At 38.6% G+C, this 24,705-nt stretch overlaps 1 long non-coding RNA gene across 1 annotated transcript in view; it reads left to right on the forward strand.

Moving 5' to 3' along the window:
* The window catches only part of LOC136845709 (uncharacterized), a 257,178-nt gene extending 233,821 nt beyond the window's left edge, over positions 1 to 23,357 (forward strand). Inside the window, exons 4-5 of the long non-coding RNA XR_010855225.1 lie at positions 21,883 to 21,963; positions 23,153 to 23,357. This is a non-coding gene — a long non-coding RNA (uncharacterized lncRNA). The remainder of the gene's footprint in view (positions 1 to 21,882; positions 21,964 to 23,152) is intronic.
* Positions 23,358 to 24,705: the final 1,348 nt, after the last annotated feature.

A 24,705-nucleotide genomic window follows, 5' to 3' on the forward strand; every position in this document is an offset into this window, starting at 1 on the left:
AGGGCATTAGGGACCTAAGCCTCAGAGAGGGTTTACGCTCAATGACCCCTAGTTATGGTGGCCCTTAAGCTTTATTCTATGCATTCGACGATGCCTTTGTCAAGGTCGGATTGCCCGGGCGTATAGGCCCTCCTCTGGAAGAACGGCGAGTCGAGTCAGTGAGAGAGATCCCAGCGGTCACGGAACCAGGGTGACGCTGCGTGCGTGCCCGAACGATATTCTTTATTCTTTATTACTTTCTCTCCTACGTCTATCTTAATTAGTGAATTGGGAAGACTGCCAGAATACGACTCCTGAGGTCCCTCGTTTGCGCAGCGAACTTCGGCGTTCACGGTAAGTCCGATTCTTGTTGAAGCTTAAGTCGATTGACTAGTTCTTTTCTGTATTTCACATTTTTTCTTTGTTTTCTTCCTTCAGCCACCACTTAGGGTATATGTGTTTACAAAGTCTAGATTAAGCATAATTATTTTATTGTTAGCTTCAACCCCATTATTCCAGTAAAATACCTAGGATTTAGGGTAAGCAAAATCAGGTTAAATCTCGATGCTTTGATTGCCTCGCGTCCGAATGTTTGGAAGAACCGTTGCGTTTAAAATCAAATTCAACTCAAATATTCTTTGTTAAGGTTAATAACCCTTAACTGGCGACCTTTGGCTAATTAACGTCTGTCTTTGAGGTTAACTTTTGGCTTCAAGTGACAGGTTACGTGTAATCTTGGTTTGCAGGGCCGTAAAAATTACGTAAATTGAATAATACATGATCAACCAAGACTCCTCACACGTAACATTGGCGACCTTATTAGAATCTAAAGTACATTTTAGAGAAAGAATCTGGAGAAAAGGAAATTAAAATTACATTAATTCCAAAAAATAAAAGTCAGATATCGAACTCCATTTCATTCTTCCAAACAAGGAACGAGGCATAATAATAAGCAGTAAAGACAATAGTTATAATAACAAGTGTAGCGAGAATTAGCATAGGTAGGAAGGGTGTAGAAACAGAGTGAGACATAATTTATAACGAGAGACATAATTTATGAATGGCATTTTTACTGTGTTCGAGCATTCGAGTTAAGTCGTCCATAACGTATCTTAAGGCCGGAAAAGCGGAGCCTGTTTCATGTACACAAAGTAATTTAGAAATCGCGTCGGCAATTCCGATCGTTATTGTTTGCATATAGCGGGAATCATTCAAAAACCGTGTCAGTGAAGTGGCGAACGAACTGAAGTAGTAATTGTATCATAAAATACATTTTCAGTAAAGTAAATTTGGTCAGGTTCCAAATCACGCAAATCTATTCCATTGTTTGCCGTTTAATGTTTCACCGCCAGAGAACGATAACAAAAAGACACAAGTTGTTTGGTAATTTAGTTTTCCATCCGTAACGTAAAAACGCTATGCATGATTGGTATATTTAAAGTAAAATCTGGATACCTGCATTTGTTTCGTTGTTTGAATTTGTGCTAAAGAAAATACCCCATTTGGAGTTGTTTTGAAATTGGTCGAACTGTTTGTGAGAGAACGGCCATTTTGGGGTTTCCTTCGCGCGCGAGTTGTCTTTGAAACTTAGGCCTAACGGGATTTTCCGCCATCTTAAGATCTTGTTATTGTCATTCTCTGTTGTGACCACTCTGCTCCCAGCCCTTTTGGAACTACTCTCTCGGCGTAGTAGAAGTTAGACAGACTTCCTAGACAAAAAAAAAAAAAAAAAAAAAAAAGATAATTTAGGCAGGGAAAGATAGGCCTTAGTTAGGGGTAATACCACCAGTTCCTATACGAATACCTACTATAAAAATCATATAAAGAAAATTTAAAATTTTTACGATAAACTTTTGTGACGTCGGCTCCGGGAAAATTAAGATAATAAAGTAATCCTAAGGAAGCCAAGACGACGCATCTATATCATTTTATTAAGATCCATGCCATTGTGCATGTATAAAATCTTTGTTTACATGTTCTCAAGCAGCAAGAAATTCGCTGATTGAAAATCTCTCTCTCCCGTCATTCAAGTAAGCATTCCTAACCTAAGTGTACGTGACCCTCTTCAAAGAAAGAACGGCCGACACTAGGCTAATTAATTCGAATACTTTAACCAAATAAAAGAAACACCTCTGTCCCACAATAGATGAGGACAAGTTAAGAGTAATTACAATACAGTGATAAACTGTCGGTCACGAGTGAGGCCTGCTATCCAGACCGAAGCAAACAGTAGTTTTCACCCTCTGAAAAAGAAGGGGCCAGTACTGGGACCAGCCACTCACGAGGATCTTTAAGAAAAAAAAAAAAAAAAAAAAAAAACCCAAATTCACTTTATTCCACAGTGCCAATAATTTGCAGCACTCATCACTGGAATAGCACTTCTCTATCTCTCTCTCTCTCTCTCTTTACCTTCCCTTTCTCTCTCATTCGATTGTTGCACTCTGCAGGGGTGTAGAGTGCCTTTCCTCCCATATAGCCTAGTTGGACTCCAGTAGAGGTCCCTAGGAACACATTGGCACCATAAGTGCCACCAAGCAAGAATCCAGAAAAATAAATAAAACAAAACCAAAGGGAACACAGAAGAAAGTTCTTCTGGAACTTAACCTGCACCAGTGCCTAGGGATACTGAGTGCCACCAGTGTGACCTGTACACGGCACACCCAAACTACAGTGCCACCTTTTGAAAGGGTGCCACTTCATTGAAGAGACACTTCCTCGCTGCCCCCAAGTACGCCCGTCGACCCGGTTAGACGCCCCTTCCCCACCAGAACCATGGCAGCAGAGCATTATAAAACTTTCCTGGGGCTGGGGACGGCGGCAGGTCTCACCGGCTCGGAACTTACTACCTGGGTTAAGGAGCAAGTGGACGACTTGGCCAAGCGGGAGAAGGAAGAAAGACTCGAGCAGAGGAAGTATGAAGAAGAACGAAGGGTGTATGACGCCGAGCAAAGGCAGTATGAAGAGGAAAGAGAAGAAAGAAGGAGACAGCATGAGTTAGCCTGCAAGGAAACTGAGTTAGCCCTAAAGGAGAAGGAGCTCGAGCTTGAGAGAGCGAAAATGGAGAATGCCGGCTACGGGCTAGCCATCAAGCCTCAGTCCTACACCTGCTGCATCAAACTCTCCAATTTCGAGCATCAATTCCCTAGTCCCCAAGTGGACTGAGGACGAGCCAGAAGCATGGCTGGAGGAGATCGAGGCTCTTTTCGATAACTACAGCACCACGGAGACGGAGAGAGCCTTAATACTAGCCAAGCATATGGAGGAAAAAGCCAAGGCAGCGCTTATATCACTGGAAAAGAGCCAGAGAGGCAACATGGCGGAAGTTCGTGAGAGTCATTACAAAGGCCTACGAGATAACCCCAGAAAAATGGAACAACGGTTCGAGGTCTTGCCAAGGAAGTTGGCTGGTCTTGGACGGAATGGGCATGTCACAAAACCCAGTCCGGTGCGCGCTGGTTCGACTCCTTGGCCTGCACGACGTTTGAGGATCTCTTCAATCGGACCATGCTAGAAGACCTTTTCCAATGTGTGCCAGGGCCCCTTGCAGTATATCTTAACGATAAACAGCCCTCCACACTTATGGAAGCTTGTCGCATGGCTGATTCGTGGGAAACCTTCAATCAGTCGCATAGCACCTCTCAGAAGCGAATCATCCCTCCGGCCTACCTCTCGAACTCCACTCGCCCGAAGAATGGACTGCCTAGTAGGACGACCATATGCAACTATTGCAAGAAGGGGGGCCACGCTGAAGCTGAGTGCCGATACAAACTCGGCACTAATAAGCAGCCTAACCCTACCAGCCAGAACTCCGCTCCCGATTCACCCGCTCAGCCCTCTCCTCCAACAGTTACTGCAGGCCACCGAGCCCATCCAAAAGGCCCGTGCAGATCCTGTGGGGCTGCTAGCCACTACAATGCTGGATCTCCGGCCTGTCCACATCATGTCCCCACCACCAAATTTGTCAACCTAATCAGCACTTCATTTTCTGCTGCTGGTCCGCACCGGATCCTTTACCCCGAGAGACTGGAAACCCAGTTCATCTCGGTGGCCCCTCTTCAGAGCACTAGCCTGCCCGTGACCCTCCCGGTCACAGTAGACACTGCGGCAGACATTAGCCTGATCACTAGGGCCCAAGTGCCAGTCGGTGCTGTGGTTGACGAAGAAACGCGGTGGGAAATGAAGTGGATAGAGGGCCACACCATTACCGTTCCTACTACGGTCCAACTCCAGGTAATGACACCTTGGGGCACGATACCCCACCGCCTTGGCGTGGTAGGTGGAATTCGGCCCGGAGTGGTCTTCTTGTTGGGTCGGGATCTTCTCTGCGGAAGCCCGTCTGCAACGCCACTCCGCAACCACGTTACCTCCTCCACGGAGGCCCCAGTTGTAACTCCCAAAAATGACAAACCTCCACCTTCCGCCCACCAAAGTGGTCCGCGGAAGGGGCGCCACCCAACCTATTTCAGGCCTAGCCCTCTCCAATCGCGAAGGGCTGGCCCACCAAGAGGTCCTCCCCCTCCGCGAAGAGATTCAGGAGGAGCAGTACCGCTGCAGGACGTGCAAGCGGGCAGACCACTCCACAAATTGGGAGGGCTGCCCAAGCAAGCAACGCCCAGCGGACGCCCCCGAACAAAACTCTAGGAGAGGCTACGATCTCCCGCTGGGGCAGGAATCTCTGCCGCAGCCAACCACAAGTCGTCCGCGAGGTAGTGCACCTCCGGACCCCTTGTCAGGCATGCCTGACCCTCAACTGCTGCCAGTGCCACTTGCGAGCACTGAGCAGTGCCAGACTCCGTCCGCCACGGACGTTGAGCTACCAATGGAAAAGGCCCCTATGCCGGGTCTAAATCATGAGGCGAATCCTCCTCCGGGAGATTTAGGATTCCCCATGCAGTTGATCATCGCGACTGGAGAGCCTCCAGCACCCGAAACTTCTTCTGTGCAAAATTTGAATCCAGGGGATGAACCCCTGGAGGATCGAAATGGTACCCCTCCTTGGAAGACCAGGAACTGGCATCCTCGGACGCAGAAGTCGAGATCGCTCTCGCTCCGGTTGTCGCAGCAGCCGGAGTAGGGAGTCCTCCCGCAGCTTTTGCAGTTGCCCCTGACTTCGCGCCCGCTAGCCCTTCTGGCCTGTCCCCGAGTTGGTGCTCTCATCACCTGCTAGGCCAGCTACTGATAGGCCTTGGAGGAAACCAAGAAGAAGAAGAAGAAGGCGGAAGAGAGCCCAGTAGTTGCCGAGCTATAAGCTCCTCCTGGCACTAGTGCCCTCTTGGCACAGTGCCCTAACATCTAAGAGTGATCCTGGCCCCTTGCCCAGAGAAGGTAGCCAGTGTGATCTCTTCCTTTCATTGTGCATAGCCTAGGCCACCTTAAAGTACGGTACATCAATTTAGTAACCTTGTTCTTTCCACTTACCACCGAGCCGCAGTAATCATGTAAGTAGCCTAACTAATTTCAGTAATCTTAACTATTGTGAAACGAGCCACGATGCTCGTGACACGCATGGCCTAAGACCTCAGTGAGGCACCCATTTATCATATGAGGCAACCTCATGAATTAACTAGTAAATTTTAATTGTATTAAACATAAACCATGTTGTAATTTAGTTAGAATATTAACTCTTATGTTGGTGCTACGGTCGGGTTAGGATAGGTTAGGCTAGGGAATATCATAGAACGTACCACTAGGCTAGGTCTAAAACACATCATGATTGTAGGAGGTAGCCTATAATAACCGTGAGCACCTTCTAGTACTATTAGAATTAGGTTAAGTAGTAATTATAGCTCATATCCTATCTAGGGTTAGGTAGTTCTGTAGCTAGGTAGGCTAACCAGGACTAATCTGCTCAGGGGAAGGAGAGTAACCTACGAGAGGCGAACAGCTTGCTTAGTATAGACCTTCACGCCCGAAAAGGGAGTGAAGGCCCTCTTAAGGGGGGGAGCTTTTATAAATATTACTGCTGTTCGCCCTCGATGTAGTTAGGTGTAGGAATATTAGTCCAATTGACCTCGACAGAGAACATCTCTGCCCCCGATAGGGTAGGCAATTTAAAAATAACAATCACCGCCGTAGACAAATGGCGCCGCATAGGCTGGAAAGTTTGTAAACAAAATATGTTAGGGCATTAGGGACCTAAGCCTCAGAGAGGGTTTACGCTCAATGACCCTAGTTATGGTGGCCCTTAAGCTTTATTCTATGCATTCGACGATGCCTTTGTCAAGGTCGGGATTGCCCGGGCGGTATAAGCCCTCCTCTGGAAGAACGGCGAGGTCGAGTCAGTGAGAGAGATCCCAGCGGTCACGGAACCAGGGTGGCGCTGCGTGCGTGCCCGAACGATATTCTTTATTCTTTATTACTTTCTCCCCTACGTCTATCTTAATTAGTGAATTGGGAAGACTGCCAGAATACGACTCCTGAGGTCCCTCGTTTTGCGCAGCGACTTCGGCGTTCACGGTAAGTCCGATTCTTGTTGAAGCTTCACGATTGACTAGTTCTTTTCTGTATTTCACATTTTTTCTTTGTTTTCTTCCTTCAGCCACCACTTAGGGTATATGTGTTTACAAAGTCTAGATTAAGCATAATTATTTTATTGTTAGCTTCAACCCCATTATTCCAGTAAAATACCTAGGATTTAGGGTAAGCAAAATCAGGTTAAATCTCGATGCTTTGATTGCCTCGCGTCCGAATGTTTGGAAGAACCGTTGCGTTTAAAATCAAATTCAACTCAAATATTCTTTGTTAAGTTAATAACCCTTAACTGGCGACCTTTGGCTAATTAACGTCTGTCTTTGAGGTTAACTTTTGGCTTCAAGTGACAGGTTACGTGTAATCTTGGTTTGCAGGGCCGTAAAAATTACGTAAATTGAATAATACATGATCAACCAAGACTCCTCACACGTAACAATATATATATATATATGTATATATATGTATATATATATATATATATATATATATATATATATATATATATATATATATATATATATATATATATATATATATATAGTGCGTATGTTTTGGAATGAGGTGTGTAAGAGTCTCATTCATTCTGATATTTTTTTATTTAAGTTTTTACTCAGTAAATTATTTACAAAAGATTACAACCAATCCCGAACTACATACATTTACATTCTGATATTTGATACATTTTTGTTGGTATTTGGTAATACTTGTAATCTCTGTATTTTCTTTCTTTTTTCTGACTCAGTACTGTGTTCCGCGGAGGCGTGTACAGTGGGCGGCCGGTAATAAAGTCACAGGAAAAAAGTCACAAAAAAGTCGTAGTTTTGGCTAGGAAATAAAGTCACAGAAAAAAGGCCACATTAATTTACAGTCTTTTGTTTACGATTTTACGGTAATCCCCAGCAGGTTTGTACTAAACCCGCCGCAAAGGTGGATACGTGCCGGGTTAAAAACCCTGGGGGTGTCATCATTATCTAGGAAATATCAGTATGACTTTTTTCCTGTGACTTTTTTTCTATGACTTTTTTACCTGGATTCATATAGTGCCTTGGTTGTGTGTAAAATATGAATGTTTATGCTAATGATTATGTGTATTTGTAACGCGTGTAACTCGCCCACTTAACTCCAGAAACTACCTAAAGGTTTTGTACCTTTGAGTTCATCGCTTTGTTCACAGCATTCTCCTCATGAATAAAGGCTGGTACTTCTTTTATGGGGGTCGCCATAGCGCAAGGAGGTAATGATAGCATTCTTTTTTCTTTAGTGACAATGTTCTCTGGGACATATGTATTCTTGTTTTTGCATCGTGAAACATATTTATTCTTAATTTTACGGTTATTAGTTATGATCAAATGGTTTTGCGCAAAGTACACTACATGAGTATGAGCATGTGGTCATTCGTAAATATTATGCGAGTCTTGGCATCTTCTTCGGCCATATACAAGTTACATGCATTTTGATTCAATTGTATATTATAAAAAAACAAACATTGTATGGTACGTTGAATGTGAAGACAAAGGCTATCGTGATGTTGATTGGTGCTGAAACTATTTCCCCTCCGCCGTTCCTCGCGTGCCACAACTTGTGGCGTCGTCTGCTAGATGAGTTGCCAAGTATGAAAAAAGTGATGTTGCAAAAAGAACAATGCAGTGCTTTTGTCAGTTAACAGATTCTCAGTGATGTTTGTGTCTATGTTTGTGGGATTGGATGTCATTGCAATACACAGGAGTTTTCGCATGCTTTCCAACACGCCTCTTCGGCTATAATATGAAAATTTGGAAGTTAACCAAAGAGAAAAATCGTAAAATTTCATGAAAAGAACAGCATAGAGCTTCAATAGTTCAATTGTTGCGTGAAAAGGCCACTTTACAGTACAATATTAGTGTATATAGAACGATAGAACTGGGGAATGCTCCACCCTCTTTTTCAGATAGCTCCGCCCACCGGACAAGCCGCGCGAAAAATAAGTGCATCATAGCGAGTGTCATGTTCTCCCCCTTAGCCTAAATCTTTACCGGATATAGTAAACAGATGCATGGCTGTGGTTTTAAGAAGGAACGCGCCGAATCCCTCGTCTTACTTACATTTGGCTTCTTATATGTTTAAGTCTCTTCTTTGATCTAGAATTAAGGAATATGTTGCCACAATACCGTTAGGAAGACAAACAAAGCAAGCTCGTCGGTGCTAATTTAAAACGGGTATCTTGTCTTGACGAACCCACAAACTTCCATTCTCCAATCCTCGGTCTGTTTCTTATTTCAGTCCCAGCAATGAGTGATGCAAACCCCTATATCTTGAGCAGATTTATCCATATGATTGATGGTCAGTTTTATGGCATAAAACCTTATTCAAAATAAAACCAATTTGGATACCTTCGTTATACATCATCATGATTCCCAAGTGTGGGATATATGGCAGGACTAGCATGTGTGTGTGTGTGTGTGTGTGTGTAGGTTTATCATTTTTCAAAAGGGCAAAAGCACTTGCGAGATCACAAACAGAAACATGACGTTACCTTATTCCTTGGCAAACATGCTAAGTATAGAGTTCTGTATCTACAAATTTACTATTCCAAACTTTAAAACTCCTGTTAAGAAGGTTACTTATGATGTTGAACCTGCTTTGAATGGAAGAAATGTATTAAGTGTTTGTATTGGTATTTTTGCAATAAAAAAAATAAAATTCGATATTCAGCTGATAGAACATTATATGTGGAAACACCGATTTACTGGTTTCTCCTTGTTCAGTCTGTATGAAACCCTCGACCCATCTTAAGAATTCACTCAATCGAACATCATCATACTCGTAAGTTATAAAAATATCATCCACCTACGGAACCAAGAGCCTTAATCTCAAATGTCTGGGAATGAGAAGGTTTTCACAATAAAATTATGCGGTGCTACTTTAGCTTGTTATCTACGCGTCACCTGCTCCGAGGTGCTAGTACTAAACACCGTATGGTAATGTAAAATAGACGGCCGCACCGAGGGCCTACAGTAGTACTAAACACGGCTTCTCAATAAATTAGTGACGTCACGCAGTACGAGACTACAGGGTAGGACCTTTTAGGGTACTAGATGTACATTGGAATTCTCTGCTATCTGCGTTAAATGTGAGTAAATAAGAGCACAAGACGTGATTAATAATAGATTTGTAACGATTCAGTTGCTTATTTGTTATTAGATTGTATAATATATACAATGAATTATACAGGACATGGTCAGTAATAATATCTAATGGTTCCAATTTTGGACTATCGGATTACATAATATTTACAAGAAATTATTCAAGACCTGGCCTATGATGATATATAGTGGCTGAAATGTTTTTATTGTTGAATATAATATATACTGTATACACTATCTTTAGAGTTAACTACGGAAACACCTTTTTAATGAATGACTAGGTAACATAAGGAGACCCATTACTAGATTACTAAGAATGCAAAATTTATATATATATATATATATATATATATATATATATATATATATATATATATATATATATATATATATATGATTATTATCACTTTTGTATATGTGTGTGTGTGCCTGAGAAATTATTGTTCTATTTAATACCTAATCCTGAAAAATGTTCGACACCGAACAAAATATGGTGCAACTTCTCAGGCAGTGCTATATGTTTCTTTATATCTGATAATAAGCTTTTTATTGCACCCTCACCCGCTTTCAGGGTCTTTCCGCCGTGGTAACATTTAAACATTTTCTGCGTGGTTTTTAGCTAGGCAGTAAATTCCCTGCTTGGTTCCATCAGCTACCTTCTTCCTTTGCTTACGCTCCAATCCAAGAGGTATCGTCCTCAGAAACTTTCGACCCTAAGTTCGGGTATTGTGGAAACTCCTTTGCAGTGAAACCACCTAAAGATTCTTGTCCCTCTTCTTCTATGGCAGTTTCTAAGCCCAAGGTATCCTTAGAATTCCAGAAATGTTCTTGTCCCCATTGCCTTCATCAAAATCGGAGTCTGGCAAACAGAACAATGCAGAAAGGGCTAGTTCACTTTGCAGCCAATCTTCATCAGAAGCTGATGATTTCTGCTCACTCAAGCAAGAAAAGGAAGTTGCTGACACGTTACTCTGTTACCACTTTCCTCTATGTTGTGCTTTGATCCCATGAGAGAAGTCTCTGTGCCCATTAGGTGACATCGTATTCTGTGCTTTACAGGTGATGGATGCTGGTAGCATGCTCCCATTTGTCGAAGGCAACCAAAGAAGTGTTCCAATCCATATTAGTTTAATCTATACATCAAGCTGTATGATATACCAAACTTTTCTGTCATAGTTTAGTATAGTTTAGGTAATGATGATGACGATATTATCAGTCCTTTTTGAAACGGGTAAGCCCTTTTGCTACCTGTCACTTTCAAGGTTTTGCAGTGTTAACCATTTTGTCTGGCACTGCATTTTGTTTCTCTAAATTTAATCCATAAGCATTGGTTTTGCAGTTAATTTTGCTTTAAGCTAATCTAGCCAGTAGCGCGTGATGTCGCAGACACACTGCGCAGAACGCGGACAGTTTCGGAAAAAAGGGTTGAACTTGCATCTCTATAGATACAAGGTGGCTAGTTTCCCCATTAAACGTGAATATGATGGAATCACAACAAAGTTTTTAACATTAGGAAGCTTGAGTTGGGTACACGAACAGACGACAAGCACAAGCGCACACAGACAAACACACATATGTATGTATATATATGTATATTGTGCTTATATGTATATATGTGTATATGTATGTATATATATATATATATATATATATATATATATATATATATATATATATATATATATATATATAATTTCCTTCATAAGGCACATAAAAGAAGCAAGGGAATTTTACTAAGCTTATAATCATGCTGATATAGTGCCTTATTTGAATTTTTTTTGTTTCTTTTATAGACTTTTAAAGGAATGTATATGTGTGTGTATATACATACATACACACGCACATAGATGCACACACACACACATATACATATATATATATATATATATATATATATATATATATATATATATATATATATATATATATATATGCTGATATAGTGCCTTATTTGAATTTTTGTTTGTTTTATAGACTTTTTAAAGGAATGTATATGTGTGTGTATATACATACATACACACACACATAGATGCACACACACACACACACACACACACACACACACACATATATATATATATATATATATATATATATATATATATATATATATATATATATATATATATATATATATATAATATATATATATATATATATATATATATATATATATATATATATATGTACAGTATATTTGAACCAATAATAATAATAATCACAACTTAGGTCCATTCACTGGTGTAGGAAAGCAGATACAAAGAAAACAAAAATATGGGATCATGTGATAGTTATAAATAACTACCCTATTGTTGTTTATCAGATGTTCTTATGGAAGTGATCTTTGTGGTTTGGCAACTGGGTTTTATATCAATGCAAATTGCTTCAAGAGAATTTCGGTTGTTTAATCCTCTTGCTGATTTTTGCCAGGATGAGAATTGAAAAACAGTTTCTCTTTGAAATTATATATATATATATATATATATATATATATATATATATATAGATATATATATATATATATATATATATATATATATATATATATATATATATATATATATTATATGGTGTTATAATATATAAAACCATTCTACAAGTGTAATATGTATCTCTGTGAAAATTTTGATTTTTGCTTGCAGATTCGTCACTTGTTGTGAGATATGATTTAAAATGTCTTTTCTTACAGATAAGAATTGTATACTGGTGTTATTAACTCAGATTCTTGGCGTGTTGTGGAGAGAGAGATATCTTTTAATCATATTTGTTGCCCGCTATATTTGCACAGGTATTTGGTGTGAAGAAGTAGTGTTCGAAGGCAGAGCCTCTTGACTTATCTGATGACCCGACAGACAAGCGGCAAGTGCCTGTCATCCATTTATCATGTGTACTAAATCATAGTTATTAGCTGTGTCTATACTTATTCTTTTCCATGATCTTGGAGTAATGGAATGAGGGAACAGAGAGAGAGAGATGAAGTTGACATGCTGACAGCGTGGCAGTTTTGGGTCGCAAACACTTCTTTTGTTTGTTCAGTGTTGAGTGTCAGTGGATGATGTCAATCATTGATGGAAACTCTGGCATATTTCCTTCTGAGACCTTAGAATGCCTGTATGTACATACTGTACATGTATACCTGTATGTATACTTTATGTATCATGTATTCTGGGAGGGCTTGAAGATAAAAATGCAGTACTGATCCAGAGTCAGGCAGTCCAGGAAAAGGATAGCTTCTCTCTCTCTCTCTCTCTCTCTCTCTCTCTCTCTCTCTCTCTCTCTCTCTCTCTCTCTCTCAATTGTTATACTGGCTGCTTTCCTGTTTGTAAAAGTTTTCTTAAAACTCACCCAAGAAGTGTATTCATTTTTGTAAGAGGTGATCTGAGTATTTATATTGTGCAAGCATTGTGGAAAGTGTATTATTGAAACATAAAGGTAAAGTGATGTTTACTAGGTTTTTATATTAGAGTTGAAGTGATGTTCTAGGTAAAGGGTATTATTTTGATAAGGAGTGAATAATATCTCTTATAGTGAATTCTAATGTGTCTTGCTGCTAATTATAAGTCATTGTGTATGTCATTTGTGACTTAGCAGTGTAGTCTTTGAGAAAGTCTTAGAAAGATGTGAGTTTGTGCCTTTTTTAAAAGTGAAGGTAATCTTTTGAAAGATTGATGTAATCTTTAAACATATTTTTGTCTTAGTGAAATTGCTGTTGGTATATTTCCATTTTTGCATATTTCATTCTTATATGTCTGTGTTATCATATTACTATAATTTTATAATTATTGTATTTAAAGTTTTGTGTTGGCGATTACTTAACATTTTATTTAGTGCATACTTATTATTGAGATTTCCAGAGACTATTTATGGATTCAATGTCAGTAATATTTTGAAGTGAACATTCGTGTTAGGTTTAATTAATCAGGTATATGTTTAAAACTTGAGTGATAGTTAATGGTTTTGAATCTTACTTAGCAAATTGCTTTCTTAATAGAAATTAAGAGTTTTGTAAGATTAAACGATTAAGAAATGCTTAAATCTTACACTGTTGTCAGATAACAGTAAATCTTTTGAATTATGAACTCTGCATATAACTTTTGAACTTAGAAATAAATTTGTCTGTTTAAAAAGTTTTATTTGAGTTTCATTTTGAGTACTAGTAATTAGAGAAATAAATGAATGTGTGCAAGGTAAGTGATATATCTGTTTGTTACCTGAGGGTTATATCTAGGTAGAAATAGAACCAGAAACAGTTATAGTGTTTGTTGAAGTGATGCCCATTTTCCACTAGTCTGTTTATAACTTATTAATTGTTCTCACCCATAGCAGTGAAGTTACATTGATTTTCTCAAGTGATAAGTAAGTTTTATGGGATCTCTACCTTTAGGTATTTAGTCTTAATATATTTGTTATGAGGTTTCAAGTGTCTGGTCGAAGTGAGTAACTTTTGGTATTATTATTTATTAACGTAGCAGGTGCTTGATCACTTCGGACAAATTATTTAGTGCCAGACCGGAAATTAAGAGCAGGATTAGACAGATTAGATAAGTTAGACGGATCAGACCGTGATAAAATATTTGATGGTCAGATCTGGGAGAAGATTAAATAAATTATTTGGTGCCCATCGTCCAGGAAGAACTAAACAGAATATCATCTGGTTTGTGATTTATACTGAGTAATTATTAGGAATAATATATTTTTGGTAAGGAGAGTAACCATATAATTGTTTTGAAGTGTATTGTAAACCCTTTTTGTTAGATGAAACTAGAGAGAAAATGGCTCAAGTTTTGAAGTTCCAGGAATTTTGGCCCCTCAACTATCAGAAGGATTATCTGAATCTCCCACTGACTAGGCACAGTGGACTCTCATAAGTGACATGTGGGATAATGTTACTCTTGATATGATTGAGGCACAGGTCAAGTGTGTGGCAATCCAAGCATTAAAAAGCTCTGGTAAAGTAGATGGAGAGTTAAAGGAGGCATATGAATTGTTGAATGCAGCTGAATTAGGGTACAAATAAGACAAGGCAAGAGAATGAGAACAGTGATGTACAGGCCAGAACTTGAAGTTTAGACTCAGAAGAATTTTGGGGTAGACTGGAGTGCACTAGAATCAGAAAACTTACTTATGCTGCAGATGCAGGCTGATAAAGAAAAGAAGAAAGAGATAGAGCAGGAGGCAAAAAGAAAGAGAAAGGCAAAGAGAAAGAAAAAGCAAAGCATGAAAGGGAGTTGGAGTTAATCAGGCTCGATCCTTACTGCCTGTAAACCCATATAACTATATCAAGGTAATGCAGACCCACTGTGTTTGATGTAGTAAGAGTACAGAAGTTAATTCCAAAATTTACAGAAGAAGCTTCAGATGAGTTTTTTGATCACTTTGAAAAAGTGGCTTCAGGTATGGGATGGCTAGAGGATGAATGGTCAGTCTTGATACAGAGCGTTCTCATTGGTAAAGGAAGAGTGCCTGCTAGCCTTATCAGCTGATCAATGTAAAGTACCAAGTACTCAAACACATTAATGCTACAGAGTTACAGATGACCCTGAATATTACAATGAAGATTCAGATCTTTGAAGGATGACAAGACGACTTTCTTGGATTATGCCTATAAAGTAAGGAGATGTTTTAAACACGATGGCTAGAACAGCTAAAGTTAAGTCTGTGGATGAACTAGAATTAGTGGTCTTAGGCAATATCTAAGAGGAATTCCTGAACATATAAGGGCTTATTTGAGAGAGAAGGAGGTGAAGAAACTTGATAAAGCTGCTACTTAGGTGAGGACTATAACATAATATCCAGCAAAAGAATTATAATGGCAGGTACAGAACCAATGAATTCACAGGTTATAGGTCTCAGTCGAGTTTAGAACAGTGCTGTAGAAACCCTCTAATAATTATACTAGTACAAAGCCAGAATATGCCCCACAGCAGTGGAATGTTAAACCAGCCCCTTCTAGTCTATTCTCAGCAGGTGCAGAAAACTAGTATTGTTTTGCCACAAGTGTGGAAGAGTAGGACATTATAGTCCCAAAAGTTTCTGTGAGAATGCCAGCAGACTAAACCAGTTGGACAGGTGACAAAGGGCAACCAGGTAGGGCCAACTACGAGGAACAATGTGGGAAAAATGAAACAAGGACAAGCATAGTGCTTAGCAACCAGTGGAAATGCAATTTCCAGTAGTGAGTGGCTGAACAATGAGGGTTTTAAGCCATATATCTATGAAGAATATACTAAATCGCCCCCTCTTTGGAGTGTACAGTTCCCAGTAGAAGATGTGTATGCAGGAAGTAACCATAGTGTGGTAGTTCGAGGTGCTCACCCACAGTTGGAGAAGAATCTCACCAGAGATTCCAGTTATTTTTAAAGAGGTATGGGAGAGGAAGTAACTCTATATGCCGCTTGCATCTGCCATGTGAATAAGTGACGAAATATCGATTTTGCAGTAAAGGACTCACTAGCTGTTGAAGGTGTGCATGTTTTACTGAGTAATGTGGTGAAGTGGTGTTCACTTTTTACTTGTCACTGTAGTGACAGACAAATAGAACAAGGATTAGTCCTACGATTAGATTTGAAAGAAAAACCCCCACCTATTTCCAAGTTGTGTAACTACCAGAGACAGAAAGAACTGAGCATAGAAGTGAAGAAACTGAAGATTTGCCTGCACCAGAAGGATCTTTGAGCTTAGAAGAGCTGTTCCAGGAAAGTGAAGTTTCCCCTAATGTCAGTACTGAAGAGATTCTTGAAGAAGAGGAAAATCCTATTATTGGTAAAGAGACTCCAATTAGTCAGTGTTCCTGAAGACAGTAGTGAAACTACAGAAGCAGAGTTAACAGATATTGAGAAGTTCAGCCCTTGAGTTGATCAAGTGACTAGAGAGAGAATTAGTGGAACCACAGAAAGAGGATACAACATTGGCTGATCTGTTCTTCAAGAGTTGTTGAACAAAGAAATACAACAATTCTACCTATTATTATCTAAAGGAGGGATTGCTAATGAGGAAGCATCGACCTGCAGATATACCAGGAAGTAATGCTGAATAGAATTGAATATCGTCAAATTTTGATTCCATATCCATTGAGGAAGCAGTGGTAGCAGTAAGCATACGGGTGGACATATGGGAATCAGGAAGACTGTTGAGGAAGGTTATGAAGTATTTTTTTGGCCTGGACTTCACGAGGATGTCAGCAAAGTTTGCAGGAAGTGTCATACATACCTGATAGATAGAAAACCAAATGGAATTATTCAAAAGGCTCCCCTACAACTGATAGAGGTTAAAGGAGAACCCTTTAGCAAGGTGATAATAGATGTATTTGGTCGCTTCAAAACAGAAGAAAGGTCATGGATATCTGTTGACGTTAATGTGTCCCGTAACAAGATATCTGGGAGCAATTCCCCTGTAAGAGTATAAGTGCAAGGTAATTGCAGGAAGTTGGTGGAATTTTTCTCCAAGTTTGGGATTAAGAAATTGTACAGAGTGATAAAGAACGAACTTTACCTCAAAATTATTCGGATATGATGGATCTGCTAGGGTAAAACAGTTATCTGCGCTTATCACCCAGGGCTCAAAGGAGTCTTAGAAAGGTTCCACCAGACTTTGAAAGTATGTTAACCAAGTACTGTAATGAGTCAGGAAGATGGGATGTTGGTTTTACCTTTAATGTTATTTAGAGTTGAGATGCTTATCAAGGAAATGCAGGATCTTGCATGAATGAAATGAATTTTGGTTGAGACATGAGAGTCAGTTGAAAATCCTTGCAGAAACACAGGATGAAGTCAGAGGAAGTCAAGGAGAATATGTGAAGAACTTGAGAAAGGTTAAAGTGAAAATTCTCTTTGAAAATTTGAAAGACAAGCCAAAAAGAAAATGAAAAGAAAGTATGATGCTAAGACCCAAGCTAGAAGCTTAAAGATGTTAGTGTAAATTCTAGTGTTTTTACCAATGAAAGGTTTACCCTCACAAATAAATTTCAGAGTCCTTATGGGATACTAACAGAAAACTGAAGTGATCGAACTTATGTGGCTGAAACACCATGGAGAAAGCGATAGAGGAAGATACATGTAAATCTTTAAACCCTACTTCTCAGAGACTAGAACTAAGGTTATGTCTATAACCCAACAACTTCATCTACAGAGGATGATGATGGATTTGATTGGGAGCTGAAAAACAAGATGAACAATTCCTCAATATTAGAAAATTCAAAAACAAACTAAAACATCTAAGTGTTGAACCAAGCAAAGGAATTAACTGAGATGATCCAAAGTTTCCCTGAAATTTTTACAGGAGACATACCTAAGTGTACCAACTTACGACAAAGCATGAGATAAAGATCAGAAGATGCTAAACCATTCAGGCAAAGAGCTTACCGTATCACCTTTCATCAAGATGTTTTGAAAAGGAAGTTCGATATTTGTTGCAGCATGGATTGGCAGAGCGAGTTCAAGTCATTACAGTTCTCCTTGTGTGTTATTGAAGAAACCAATTAAACATTTGGATGTACTGATTATAGAAAACTGAATTCCATCAGTGTAGCTGATAATTATCCATACCTCTTATTGATCAATTGCCGATAATATTTGGCAAACCAAGTTTGTTTCTGAGAGTGGTGAAGAGTTACAAAGATTTGGGAATGTGGCAAGTTTACTCACCTATTCTGTGCTAGTTTTTCAGCCATGTCATTTCCCCTGATTGATTGTATAATCTTGTCGTGTAAAGAGAGAACATTTTTGGAGAGCAGTGTATTGTAGATTATTTATCCACGTTCCCAAATCAGTGGATTCGAACCCAGGATAATTAATCTTCTGGGAGGGAATATTATAAGGTGTTATTATAATATATAAAACCATTCTACAAGTGTAATGTATCTCTGTGAAAATTTTGATGTTTTGCTTGCAGATTCGTCATTTGTTGTGAGATATGATTTTAAAATGTCTTTTCTTACAGATAAATTGTATGCTGGTGTTATTAACTCCGAATTCTTGGCGTGTTTAGAGGGAGAGATATTTTTTGTCATTGTCATTTGCCCGCTATTTACACGGAGTGTTTGGTGTGAAGGAAGTCGTGTTCGAAAGGCAGAGGCCTCTTGTCTATCTGATGACTTGACAGCCAAATGGCAGGTGCCTGTTATGCATTTATCATGTGTGCCTAATCCATAGTTATTAGCTGTGTCTATGCTTATTCTTTTTCATGATCTTGAGTAATGGAATGAGAACAGAGAAGATGAAGTTGACATGCTGACGAAAGCCAGTTTTGGGTCTGCAGCATGTACATTTGTTCAAGTGTTTGAGTGTCAGCGGATGATGTCAATCATTGATAAAAACTCTGTATATTTCTTCTGAGCCTTAGAATACCTGTATGTATACATACATGTATACCTATATGTATAATGTATGCTTACTTTATGTATCATATATTCTGGGAGGCTTGGAGATAAAAGTGCAGTACTGATCAGAGTCAGGCAGTCAGGAAAAGGGTTTCCTAGGATAGCTTCTCTCTCTCTCTCTCTCTCTCTCTCTCTCTCTCTCTCTCTCTCTCTCTCTCTCTCTCTCTCTCTCTCTCTCAATTATTGTTATACTGGCTGCTTTCCTGTTTGTAAAAGTTTTCTTAAACTCACGTAAGAAGTGTATTCATTTTATAAGAGGTGATCTGAGGTATTTATATTGTGCAAGCATTGTGGAAAGTGCGTATTGGTGAAACACTTATAAAAAGGTAAAGTGATGTTTACTAGGTTTTTATGTTAAGAGTTGGAGATGTTCTAGGTAAAGAGAATTGTGTTTTTATTCAAGAGGTGAATAATATCTCTTATAGTGGTCGAATGCGTCTTGCTGCTAATTATATATCATTATGTATGTCTAATTGCAGCTTGTGAGTGTAGTCTTTGAGAAAGTCTTAGAAGACTGTAGGTTAACCTTTTCAAAGTAGAAGGTAATCTTTTTAGAAAGATTGATGTAATCGTTAAACATATTTTGTCTTAGTAGAAATTGCTGTTGGTATATTTCCATTTTAGCATATTTCATTCTTATATGTCTGTGTTATCACATTACTATAATTTTATAATTGTGTATTACAAAAGTTTTGTGCTGGTGATTACTTAGCATTTTGTTAGTGCATACTTATTATTGAGATTTCAGAGACTATTTATATAGTTAAGTCAGTAATGTACAGTAGACATTCATATTGAGTTTAATTAATCAAGGTATGTTTAAAACAGGTATTGTGGTTTGAATCTTTTAACCAAATTGCTTTCTTAATAAATTAAAGTTTTGTGAATTAAACTTGATTAAGAAATACTTAAATCTTACACTGTTGTCAGATAACAGTAAATCTTTTTGAGATTGTGAACTCTGCATATAACTTTTGAACTTAATGAATTTGTCTGTTTAAAGTTTTAAAGCACAGCGTTTCATTTTGACCACTATTGAGTGAGGAAATTAGTGTACAAAGTCGAGTGATATATCTGTTTGTTCACCTGAGACATATCTAGGTGAAATAGAACCAGAAACTGTTATAGTGTTTGTTGAAACAGTCTTATTTCCACTAGTCTGTTTATAACATTGGTGTTACCTCACCCATAGCAGTGAGATTACATTGATTTTCTCAAGTGATAAGTAAGTTTTATGGGATCTCTGTACCTTTAGAGTATTCAGTCTTAATATATTTGTTATGAGGTTTCAAGTATCTGGTCGAAGTGAGGTAACTTTTTGGTATTATTATTTGTGTAATAACCAGGTGCTTGATCACTTCGTGACAATATATATATATATATATATATATATATATATATATATATATATATATATATATATATATATATATATATATGGTATTATTATATATTTATATCAAATATAAGAGAGCCCACAGAAAAGCCAAAATGTGGAAAATAAAGGCTCTATTTCAGAGACCAAACTGTCTCTCCTCAGGCAAATAGTGAATAAGAAAAAGTTACAGAAAAGCAGTATTTATACCAGAAGATCCATAGGTCAGCCGTTAAGTCACTCCAGTTGACAATTTCTCTTTAACCTTCTTAATCGCTGGTTGGAGGAAGGTTTTATCTATAATATCTGAATCCCAGGTACCTCTTGAGAGATCCATTGGATTTCTTTTCTTAATCAAGGCTGATTCCACCACCTGGCTTTTGAACCGACAATTGCTGTTATAAATTATACGAGGCTTATTCCAGTTTATTCTGTGGTTATGGTTATTTATGTGGTTAAAAATAACTGAACGTTTATGCTGTATTAATCTTTTGGGGAGTGATTTGCCTGTGAAACCAATATAAGATTGGTCACAGTCGAGGCAAGGGATTTCGTAAACTCCTGTGTCTTTGGGGACTGGTTTTTGTTGGACGTTAATCAGGGATTTGGCTAAGGTATTTGGGTAGGTAAAAGCAAAAGGGTTAGTTTCCAAATGTCTGTGTCAACGCCTTAATCCTGTCCTGGTGTTTGATTTTTATTTTATTGTTGTGGGTCTCTCTGGTCTTGTTATGGGGAGGGGGGACGGGAGAAAATAGTGTTTGCTTTGCGGATCGATTTCTCAATGTAAATATATAGTAGTATATACAAATTTGTAAATGTGTGTATATGTATATGTATATATATATATATATATATATATATATATATATATATATATATATATATATATATATATATAGTAAGTATACATATTTGTAAATGTATATATATGCATATATATATATATATATATATATATATATATATATATATATATATATATATATATATACACTTGAACAGAAAGAATGCATCTTATTATAGATTGATGAGCTATCCAAATGAGAGAGAGAGAGAGAGAGAGAGAGAGAGAGAGCCGGATATGCAGTAGCAAAGGCAAACCAACAAATAGAATATCATACTCAGGCTCAAGGAAGGTGTCTCTAAATTAAAAGGAATGAGGAGTTAGCATAATCTCGGTGACCTTCTCGCTGCATGCAGCGTTGCAGACTAGTTGCATGACGAAGCTAAAATAAACATGCTTATTCATTCACAGGATTGCCTCGAGTTTGTACGCGAATAACCGCATCGGATTTCATTCCTTTTTTTTCCCATGTTCCATTTTTTATAGTTACCATTTCTTCTCTTCATTCCTCTAAGTGCCGTTGCCTTTTTCATTATCCTCTTCCACTTCACGTTTTCCTTGAAAAAGATTGAGTTCCCCACCCCTGCCTTCACTCTCTAATCCGTATTCCTCTATTGTTTTATGTGTTCTTACCCTCGCGTTTCTCTTCTTTCAGTTTCGATAATCAGACATTCTTTTTTTCTTCTTCTTCTTCTTCTTCTTCTTCTTCTTGCAGATGGGGAAATGGGCGCTAGAGAGCCAGCCATTCTCTGAAGGAAGGAAGTCTAACGTTACTTCCAAAATCTTCACTATGTAGGTAAGTGATAGTAGCCTAATGCGCTAAGTTTTACAAGATTATAATAAATCTTTGAATAGCCCATTTTTCACACTTCATGGGAGCCAATCGCCTAAAAAATATAGGATGAAAAACATTCTTGGTCCAACAAGGAAATGACGGGGCAGGTAAACACTGTAGAAGGGTTCAGAAACTAGAGCTTTGGTTGCATCATATTAGACAGTTGTAATGGCGTAACTAAACAAGGATCTTTCCCAGATAGTGACCCCCAAGAATTTTAACCTGGTATGTATCCACCTTTCCGGCGTGTTTAGTACAAGCCCGTTGGGGATTACCGTAAAAACACGAACAAAAGACTGTAAATATCGTAAAGATAATGACCCCCAGGAAAAATATAAGTATACCTTAGTTTTAACAGACCACTGAGCTGATTAACAGCTCTCCTAGGGCTGGCCCGAAGGATTAGGCTTATTTTACGTGGCTAAGAACCAATTGGTTACTTAGCAACGGGACCTACAGCTTATTGTGGAATCCGAACCACATTATAGCGAGAAATGAATTTCTATCACCAGAAATAAATTCCTCTAACTCTTCATCAGCCGGCCGCGGGAATTGAACTCCGGCCCATCGAGTGACAGCCCAAAGCTCAACCGAGTCGGCCAACAAAGGGCTTATGACCCCCAGGAAATATTAGTCCTAGATAACGAGAATAAGCGTGCAACAATCGCGGCTTCAGTTCAGCTGCTAAAAAGGTGAAAAATTTATAAGACGTCAGTCAAGTAACTTCCTTAAACGAGATTCTTCGCGCCAGATGTTGATACATGAAATTAAATTGGCTATGATTTTGTTTTCCAGTTTCACACGATCAATTTATATCATCATACAGGAAAGGACTCCGTAGTGGGATAGGCCGTCAGTGCACCTCACGTGGTGCACTGTAGGCATTACTAAACGGTCTTTGAAGCGTCCCTTCGGCCTCTACCTGCAACCTCTTTCATTCCTTTTTCTGCACCTCTGTTCATTTTCTCTTTCTTCTATCTGACTTTCCACCCTCTCTAACAATTGTTTCATGGTGCAACTGCGAGGTTTTCCTCCTGTTACACCTTTCAGACCTTCTTACTGTCAATTTCCTTTACAGCGCTGAATGACTTCATAGGTCCCAACGCTTGGCCTTTGGCCTAAATTCTATACTCTATTTTCTTCTCTACAGGAAAGGAAGCACCAGAACACGTAAGCAGTGACTAGTAAACGTTGACAGCAACTGACAATTTCTCTCACTGACGAGCTACGACGATCCTGAATAATTCGTCTTCGTCCTTTGCCTCTACGGATTAATGATGACCCATCTGATGTTAATAGACGGCGTCGCAACTACTGAGGTCAATGACTCCGATTAATATCTCTTTCCAGTACACCGGAGGTAAGTTTGCATTTTAGGAATTAGCCATTACTAGAAAACAGAAAAGGTAATGTTACTGATTTTTTATTTTCGTAGTCCAGTCGGGTGCGACACTGTTAAAAGCTGAGCAGAGAGAATTTTTAACCTGAGGCCAGCTGAAAAGTAATCGTGTAGTTGTAAAGTACAAAGTACAGAAAAAAAATCAGCTCTACATCCGTGGGGAGATAAGTTTGAGGCTTGAAACTTCATCCCAAGCATCAATGCTTTGAAAATTGCAGCAGACCGTAAGTGGGAAAGAGTAACAGTGATGCCCGCGAAGCCAAATAAGTCAATGAATGCTATACAGTTTAATCAGAGTAAAGCATGAAGGGGGAAACGTTGGCTCATGCCTTGTAGGCTTGTGGGAGATGAGGAGAAGGAATAGAGATGCATATGTCTTAACACATAAACGGTGATTATATATGCCAAACTCCCTGCAAGAATACGTCAAGTGTTCCAAAACCACCTTTGCTAATCTTATGCTCCCGGCGGTATTTCCTTGGATTCCGTGCTACAAAGCTTTGACCTTCTAGCATCTCCAGGCGTCCCCAAGACATTCCATCACAAGCTTCTAATAGGATCACAATAGCCTTCTTACGGAGGCTGGACCTACGAAGAGAATTTCGTTAACGAATATTTTCTTTGCGTAACAGGGCTTGTTTTTCTCAGCCATGCCCATTTCGGTCCATCATCAGAAAGAAAGACCTAAACATGTCTTTGCAGGATGGGTCTGGCCAGATTCGGTTATTATTCAGAAAAGAAAATATACAGATAAATAAAGGAATTGGTTTGAGGAGGCTGATTTCTTCTGGGTCCTTGAGTCTTGAAGGCTCAAGATTGGTTAAGAATCCTTAGATCGATCCTTCCTGACGTCTTCACGTGAGCTGCAGAAGTCAGACAATTCGTCCTGACAGCTTTCACACTTCTTAACTGATGCGCTTTCATTTGGTTCACTTAAAAACAATATAGAGAACTTGCTTAACTTACGCTTTCCCACTCGCCGATTTAGTTATGGCTTGACACACCCACGCAGCATATAAACATCCGCTTGTCTCCGCCAGCGGTTGTGAATGAACATGTGCTTAAACATATTAGAAACTTATGAATGAGTTTCTGCATTTATGGGTAAGCGTTCATATTTTTAAATACATTATATATATATATATATATATATATATATATATATATATATATATATATATATATATATATATATATATATATATATATACATATATGTATATCTATATATATGTGTGTTTATGTATTTAGAATTCCTGTCAAAGACTTTTTTATTTCAAACGTTTAAAGAGTTTTAAATCTAT

This window comes from Macrobrachium rosenbergii, chromosome 14 (genome assembly GCF_040412425.1).
Source record: "Macrobrachium rosenbergii isolate ZJJX-2024 chromosome 14, ASM4041242v1, whole genome shotgun sequence".
In the NCBI taxonomy this organism is placed as follows: domain Eukaryota; kingdom Metazoa; phylum Arthropoda; class Malacostraca; order Decapoda; family Palaemonidae; genus Macrobrachium; species Macrobrachium rosenbergii.